The sequence below is a fragment of the Corvus cornix genome, chromosome 11 (genome assembly GCF_000738735.6).
Source record: "Corvus cornix cornix isolate S_Up_H32 chromosome 11, ASM73873v5, whole genome shotgun sequence".
Taxonomy (NCBI): Eukaryota; Metazoa; Chordata; class Aves; order Passeriformes; family Corvidae; genus Corvus; species Corvus cornix.
In genome coordinates this window covers 3,593,118-3,601,508 of record NC_046341.1, presented here as the reverse complement: position 1 = coordinate 3,601,508, position 8,391 = coordinate 3,593,118, and positions in this window count along the sequence as shown.

Genomic DNA, 8,391 nt, shown 5'->3' with positions numbered 1-8,391 from the left:
ATGGTGCTGCTTTGGTTAAATCCCTTAAGGAGATTAGAAAGAATTACAGACACCACTGGACAAATCAAACCCCTACAAACATGCATGTTTCAGTGCACATAGCTACCACCAAAATGCTGCCATGGTGCAGAAATGAGTGGAGAAGCAGACTTCCTTGGGTTCCTGATGGGAAGCTAGTGAGGAGAACGGAGGTTAGGAATTTTAAGCCTTACTTGTTCCCTTCTGGTGATTTCCATGCTCAGCTGCTCCCCATCCCTTGGGACAGGTTCCAAGATAAACTCCTCTGTTATAGAACAGTAACCCCCAGTCACCCAGAGAGGGATTGCAGAAACCACCTCTGTGCTGCTTTATTTCGTATCTCCACGTGCTGTGATGTGGGTTTTGCACTCAGGGAGTTATATCCTATATCCGGGTTAAGCTGCAAAAGTCCCACTGAATCTAAAAAGGTGTTAATTCCTCTAAAGGTTCTGCTGATTTTCACTCTAGAGCTGGTATTTTTACAAACTAAACCTATTATGTTCTTCTGCATGTCTCTATTCATAAGAAACGCTTCAAAATACAACGCAGGTCACTCCTATAATGAGCTGCAACAAACATAAAACCTGAGCATGTATTCATGTCCTCTCCAGCATCTTGGATATATGGATGGGTTTACCATAAAGCATTAAATGTCTTTTTTGTTAGCATTCAAAAGAATGCTTGGTCGGTGCCTCCAGACATTTTTCATTTCCCACTTCAAGCAGGATTCTGTATTTATCAGACCTCCTCATGCTTCTTTAATTGGATTCTTTGCCCATTGGAAATGCACAGCAACATTCTCCTCAGAACAATGCGCCCAGACAGAGCACACCTTGTTTAAAAAAACATAAGTACATTTCTTGTTTGAGCACAGAAAAAACAACATTTCAAATTCCTCAAGAAAAACTTCAAGGACACCAGAAGATCCAGGGCAGGCTGGTACTGACCCAGCAGAAGTGAGACCTGTGATAATTTCACTTTAATCCAATTTTCTCCTGCAATCACCTACTGCTTATTATTCCCTGTCAATAACTTGGTTTGTATTTTGAAATGTTTCTGAGACCTCTTTGCTATACCCTGAAGTTTCTGTACTCTCCAAGAAGCAGCAAAGGCACAAAACACAACTGAGAACACACAAACCACAGCCTCATTATTCCAGGGGGTACCTACATCCCACAAAACCAAAATACAGGCAGTAATTTTCCAGAAGATGACACTGCATTACTGCTACACAGAGAGATTTAGTGAATTTACAGGAGAATTTACTGCCTGGAGTACTGCAGGAAACAATGACTAAAGAGTAGCAAAGCATTATTTCTCAGTGCACAGCAAAAATCTACACATCTGAGAGAATCTTAAGGGCTACCATAGACTGCAAACTCTGTCACGATCTATAGACATCTTCTGGGGGCTTCAGCTAAGGCAGCCTCGGTGAGATTTGGGGTAGAACCAAAGAGTTCTGCAAAGGAAAGGTGAATCTTGGTGTGAATGGAGAGCAAATGGGAATTTCAGGGTGTGGAGGCACCACGAGGAGCACACAGCAGGTCTCAGAACAGCCTCTGATCATGGCACTCAGATTTGCAGCTTGTCAGGGCTCCAAAAATGTTAAAAATGCATTTTCAAAACCTGCACATGGTCAGCAGGCTAAGACAACCCCAGGAGACACGAGAGAGCTTGACAGCTGATATTTTCACACAGTTTAAAAAAAATTAAAATAAAAATAAAATTAACTGAAAATGTAGCTGTTATTCTTTGTAGTCATTCCTCTACTCTTGATTCAGACGTGGGCATTCGCCACACTGCTGATACTCTGATACAGCAGCTTTGCCTACAGAAATTATGGAAGAAGATCTGGATCAGGACTTTAATCTTATTACTGATTATGGCTATTTTCTGATTTACTTGGATTAGTTTCTCTGAAGATTTTCCCCTCAAAAAGCCTTGATGCCTCTCATTGCCAGAGCTCATGCGACCACTCCAGGATGTGCTGGCTGTGTACACACAGACCCTGCTGAGAGAAGGCAAATATCATTTGTCCTTTCTTTTTTCTCCTTAAAAAGGGCAATTCCCTGGAAGGTTACAGTAATAGGCCATAGTTTCATGTGAAGAGCTCAGCTGAGACTGGAAGATGTGTCAGTCACTTGGTTGGCAGCATGTGAGGAAGTGTGAGTTTTTCTTCCTCACCCCAAAGAAATTCTGATGGCAAATATCTCTGAAAAGAAACCATTTTGGTTTTGTTGCTGTTGTTTCGGGGTTTGGGGTTTTTTCAAGAGTGCTTGTTAGAATTCTGGCCTTTTGGGAACTGGAATTCACCAAAAACCATTTAAGAATATCTGGCCCCAAAGCTCAACTTCATTTCCAGTGTCCTTGCAGACATGGACCATGTCCTTTGCTCCAAGTGATGCCAGGATTTGATCCAGGGGGTCAGGATTTTCAGAGGACAATATTAAGGGCTTCTTCACCCAAACTCTTCCCATTCCAGGGGTTACCTGAACCTTTCCATCACTCTCACGCTGGAGCTTGGACCTCTCCTGACACATCAGCTATTTCCTCACAATGAACTGGTCTGACTCAAAGAGTTTAAATGTCAGAGAGGTCTTCAGAGCCCTGAAATATGTGTGTGAATATTCCTGGAGAGCCTCAGGGGGAAGGAACTGCTGCAAGTGCTGGGGAATGTGGGTGGATGGCACCTCAAGGAAAGAGAGTGGGCAGGGCTGTAGGGAGTGTGGCATCCAGCTCCCATGGAACCTCATTAAGGGTTAAGGCAGCATTTTTAACCCCAGTGGCAAATGTCATTCTCACCTGACATTCCAGCGTGTCCATTTCAGGTTTTCTGCCCATCTGCATGATCCTGAGAGGATGTGAGAAGCCACACACAAACTGGAATAACACAAATTCATCACTCAGTTAAAAGAAGCGCCTAAAAACCCTTTGGAATTCATATGCAAGCAGTCTCACCAAGGGCAGGACTTCGCTTACTGGATGTACTCTGGCACAGAGCCAGTGGCAGTAGATCAGTGTCAGGGTGGCTCCAAGTGACTGCTCTGGCAGTGATGGAGCACAGGCACTTCCCATTTTTTCATTCCCTTACTCCCATTAACACATGCAAATGATGTGCCTTGCTGTGTCTCTTGTTTTAGCAACCTCAGTTAATTCCCTGTTAACACAGGTTCTTTTTTGCCATGCCCAGTAGACATTTAAGCAGTCTATTTTTTTTTTTCTTTGGAGGGAGTGGAAAGAGAGAGAAACAAGCCCTGATGGGGAGAGATGAAGAATGGCAGAGTAACAAAGCACAGCAATGAATGCCAAAGGACCTTCTCCTTCTATAAAGAACCTGCTCAGGAGTAATGGACTGAAATGCACAGCACAGAGGCATTCAAACAGCAGAGGTGTTTATAAACTCCAGAATGCACTTGTCAGCTAATTCTCCATTGTGCTGCATTTGTGGATGGATCCCTGTAGCTGCTGCAGAACAATGCTCCTTGAACACGCCGTTGTTTGGGACATATTTTCCAGACGTATGCCATTCACTGGTGGTTGTTAAATGCTCCATCCATAAACCATTATGTGCTTCTATATTGAGGTTTCTCCACAACAGGCAGCTGTTTGACAGGGAATAAACTCCTGGGGACAGCAGCAAATCAAATTAAATATATCTCCACAGAGCTATCATAGGGGGCTGCATGGCTTGATAGGCTGCATCAAGAGCAATAAACACACACAGGAAGAGCAAACCAGAGATAAATCAAGATAGTCCAAATGAGCAAACAGGCAGACAAATCACCAGTGCCTCCACGAAAGCCATTAGGAGTTTCAGTGATGATTTCAACAGAGCCACTATTTCAGCTGTCTATCTGTGGGCAGGATGGTTTTAATCCTATAAAAGTCAGAGATTATCTAATTAGTGTTCTTTTCTCCCCGACTTTATGAACTTGGTTATGGGGAATTACACTCACTGATATGCCAATAAATAAATTCACTGAGGAAAAAAAAAAAAAAAAAAAGAAGTGGAACGTGGTAATAGTTCAGATTTCATTAATTCTCTTTTCTAATATTTATTTTCCTTCTATAAACCTGTAGCCTGGAGTTTAGTATGGGCTAAGGAAAGAAAAGGGCCTGATTGCTTCATGGAACAGAATCAAATATGTATTTGCCTCAAACACATATTTGCCTCGAACACTGGCTTATTCTCATGGAGAATGTTTTTATAAATATGACAACATGAATGTTTCCTTACCTCCTACTTTTATGTATGCATCAAAGCCCATGGAATACAGACCGGTAGAGACACACTCTGCCCCAGGGAGGAAGAGAAACAGCAAATGAGATGCCAACATAGTGAATAAATTCCTCTTAATTAATAAATTTCATCATGTTAACAATGGCCTAAGCGTAGGAGTGAGCACTTCAGGGAAAAAGTGCTCACATATCTTACTTCAATATATTTTATATCAAAAACCTGCTCTTTCAATGCTCCCTTTCTCAGCCACTTGTGTCAGACTGAATAGACTCAAATCCTCAGAATTATTTCCTTCTGGGAAAGAAATGATAAATCTGTGTAGCAGCTAGAAGAGCCTTGTTCTGTTTTAAAAGCTTTCACTCCTACATCATTCATTCTGTTAAGGCTCTCCCTCACCTAGCACTGCACAGGCTCCTGATCCAGCTGGGTAACTGGAGTTTACAGCACCACATTTTATTGGGTTTATGGTTTCTCTGAGTGATCTTATCTAAATCAGATGCATATTAACAAACAGAGAAACTCACCTGTGCTGCTCTGCCTCACAGAACAGTTCCTTCTCATCACATGTAACCTGTGTGTTTCCACCGTGGATCTGCAAAGCATCCCTCCACAGGCTGCTTGGGAAAAGGTGGGAAAGAAGCAGTGGACAGCTGTCCCTAATTAGGCTAGCCTTGTATTATTTTAAAATTTAGTCCATCCAGCTTGAAAGCTCCTGTGCACCTGTGACACCACCGTACCTCGGTTAGTAACAATTTTCAGCAGGGACAAAAACCTTCAGTACTTCTTTGAGAACAAAGTCAGGAGGAACAGGTATCCCTGTGCTCAGCTGTGTGTTACTGCTGCTTCACAAAGATGCTTTACACCTTCTCCCCTCAGTGCTCTGCTGATGAACCTGGGAGATAACCAGGTTCCTGTGAAAGCTGGACAAATCTGTCCTGATTTTAAGCCTCTGAAAGTCTTTGCTTGCACAGGCTCAGGGGAAATGCAATCAGAGTGCCAAATTCTTTGAAGCGGTTAGCTGTCCCCAGCATGCTCCATTGCTTGGCTTGCAGGGTCTGAGCAAGAATTCCCTCTGCAGCTGTGTCCCTGACACCCAGAGCAGGGTAAAGCTCTGGGAACTTCAGCTGGATAGCAGCAAACTGTCTCCTGTGACACCAGTCCTGCTGCTGGTCACCAAGAGAATAAAAGGGGACATGAGGCAGTGGGAGCCAAACCAGAGAAAAGCAGCAAAAGGAGAGTGGTGGTGTAAGATCAGCAATAGGAGCTGAAATTCACAGATCTGATGAAGAATTTTACTGGGGTATAAAGATTGGGATAAGAGAGGCTGAGGAGCAGCCCTACAGGAAGGGATCTGGGGGTGCAGGTCTGAAGGAGGATTAGAGAGTCAGGTGTGTCCTGGGAGCCAGGAGAGCAAATCCCACCCTGGGGTGCACAAACACAGAATAAACAGCCGGGCAAAATGGGATTATTCATTGCTCAGAGCAGCTGTGGCTGCCCCTGGATCCCTGCAAGTGTCCAAGGCCAGGCTGGAAGGGGCTTGGAGCAGCCTGGGATAGTGGAAGGTGTCCCTGCCCACGGCAGGGGTGGAACAGGTGATTTTTAAGGTCCCCCTCAACAAAACCCACCACTCTCCAAATGCAGGGAGGCTGGGCCATAAATACAGCAGAGAACTGCACATTCCGAGTATGGCATCAAAGATCTACGGTGCAAACTGTGTTTCAAACACAATCTGAAGTTCGGTAGGGCTCAAAAGATGATTATTCAAAAATCCAATTAAAACTTTATCTTTTGCCTGAAGTCATCCTCTTAACTCTAACATAACTCATTAGGAGAACGTTACTTGCAGTAAAAATATGAAATTTCAAGGCCATCTTGTCAGGAGAATATTCTCTGAAAAAAAACCCCACAACAACATTTGTTTTAAAAATTTAAGCAAACACCCTTTAAATATTTAAATTACATTTTAAATACTATTCTGGAACATGAAGTCTATCTAAGTGTATTCTTAGATACAGACTGTAGTAACATAATGACTTTTTCCCTATTTGAAGTTCTGGCATCATTTCCTTTTCTTTTGTAATTAAGCAAAAAACAACATGTGTCATTTTAATTCTCAATTTTCCCTTTCTCCACCACTCCCCTCAACACTCCCAAATTCTGACCCTGGTTCAGTAAATAATTCCAGTCTAATTCCCAGTACTTGGGTTAATGAGTTGTCTGGTTTAAAAGTCACATTTAGCAGAGAATTTTGCAAATCTGTTTCACTAAATGAGTTACTTTAATTTTCCTTTGTACTTTTCAGTCTTTAAAAAGAAGAAAGGCCTATTAGTTTAAACAATTTAGTAAAAATTACTTTTTTGCTTGCCATTTCTTAAAAATGGAAACAGCATATCTTTTATTTCCTCACAATCTGACCCAATACTGCCTAATTTATCTCGTTCAGCTACAGCTGCAGGTGCTGCCTTCCAGAGATTATCATTGTTAATTCTGCCCTCAATTACGAGATGATAAGGAGGATATCGATCGGTATTACACATAGTATAAAAACGCCATACAGCCTTCTGGTTTTCAATACCGAGCTGTTGCAGTGAGCTAACGCATCCTGCAGGCAATTCTGGCATCTCCAGAAATAGCCACACGGAGAAAGGGACGCAGCTCCTCTGTAAAAACCACAGAAATCTGCATTTGCACGTGTTCACGACAGCCCTGGCAGCAGAGAGATCTCGGGTTTGCTTTTGTCGCCGTGACAAAACAATCAAGGCAGCCCAAATCCCACTTTTTTTTTTTCAGGAAACAAATCTCCCATCGACTTCGACAAGGGCAGCGCTCGAACAAAACCAGCAGATTGCGGCATTTAGCAAACCAGATTAACCGGGGGATTTCTGAGCCTCACTCGGAGCAGCCTGCAGGGACAGCAGCCTCTGGAGCCGATACCAGGCTGCTGATAGCGAGGAGCTGGCTGGAACGCCAGGAGCTGTTCCGGCAGCGCTGAGGGACCCGGGAGAGCCCCAGGAAGCCCAAGCTCTTCCCAGAGGGGCAGCAATGAGGAGGGTGGCGTCGAGCCCAGCGAGTGCCGGCAGCTTCAGCAGGGCTGACTCGAGTGCCCGAGCTGCCCGCCCCTTCCCTGCCCTTCCCTGCCCTTCCCTGCCCTTCTTCCCTGCAGGGCTTCTCCGGTGGGGAGCGGCTCCCAGGCACTGCCACAACCCCCACGGGGGAAACCAGGGACTGGGAGACACAGCCCCTCACCGAGCTGTCCTCTGGCTCCCAGCTGCAGTCTCAAAGTGAGGTTTAATAACTTACCCAGCTGTGTCTCAGTCCTGCTACAGATGTATAAGTATACATTAATTTATTAGCTATTAGTGGCAAAAAGTGATTTTTTTTTTTTATGAACAAAGCTTAAGACTGACTACAAAATACCTGGAATATAACCGGTTTATGCTATGGTAATTCCCTAACTAGAAGCATTCAGCTTGGAAGTGACACACCAAGGCAATTCAGCTTTCCCCATAACCTGTGGTTGATGCCTTGATGGAAGATTTGTGGCAGCTGCATGTGGAAAACTACCAAGCACCAGACACTCAGCTGGGTAACAGCTGGAACACACCTGAACAGGGTCATGACATCCCTTTGGGTCCATTTATGAGTCCTTTTTTGAAGACAGGTACTCAACAGTGCACATTTACACAACAGCCCAGTGGTTGACACCTCTGCTTGAGAAAGGTTTGGGTTCAAATTTCCTGAAAAATTCAAATGCTTTGGAAGCAGTAAAAAGACCAGACAATAAATGTGATGGCTCATTCCTAATTTTCTACAGAAAACAATGCTAAAGTGTTTTAACTGCTCCTGGCATGCCAAGCATAACCCTGATCCCTCCTTCCCAGGGGAGTTTCCTTACCAAAAGGCTGAAGAATCACACTGCCCTTACCTTACTCTTATCTTTACTACACCTTTGTACCCCTTTCCCCAAGGAGGAATTCCCACAGGAGGCACGTTTTGTAGCTCATGACAGTCAATGACTAAAATAAACTCCAGAGATATACGTGGAAAGTTTGTCAGCTTCAAGAAGCACTTACTCCTTTCTTTTAGCAGGACTCTCTGATGGCTCAGCACCTGCAAACAAACTGAAAACTGAA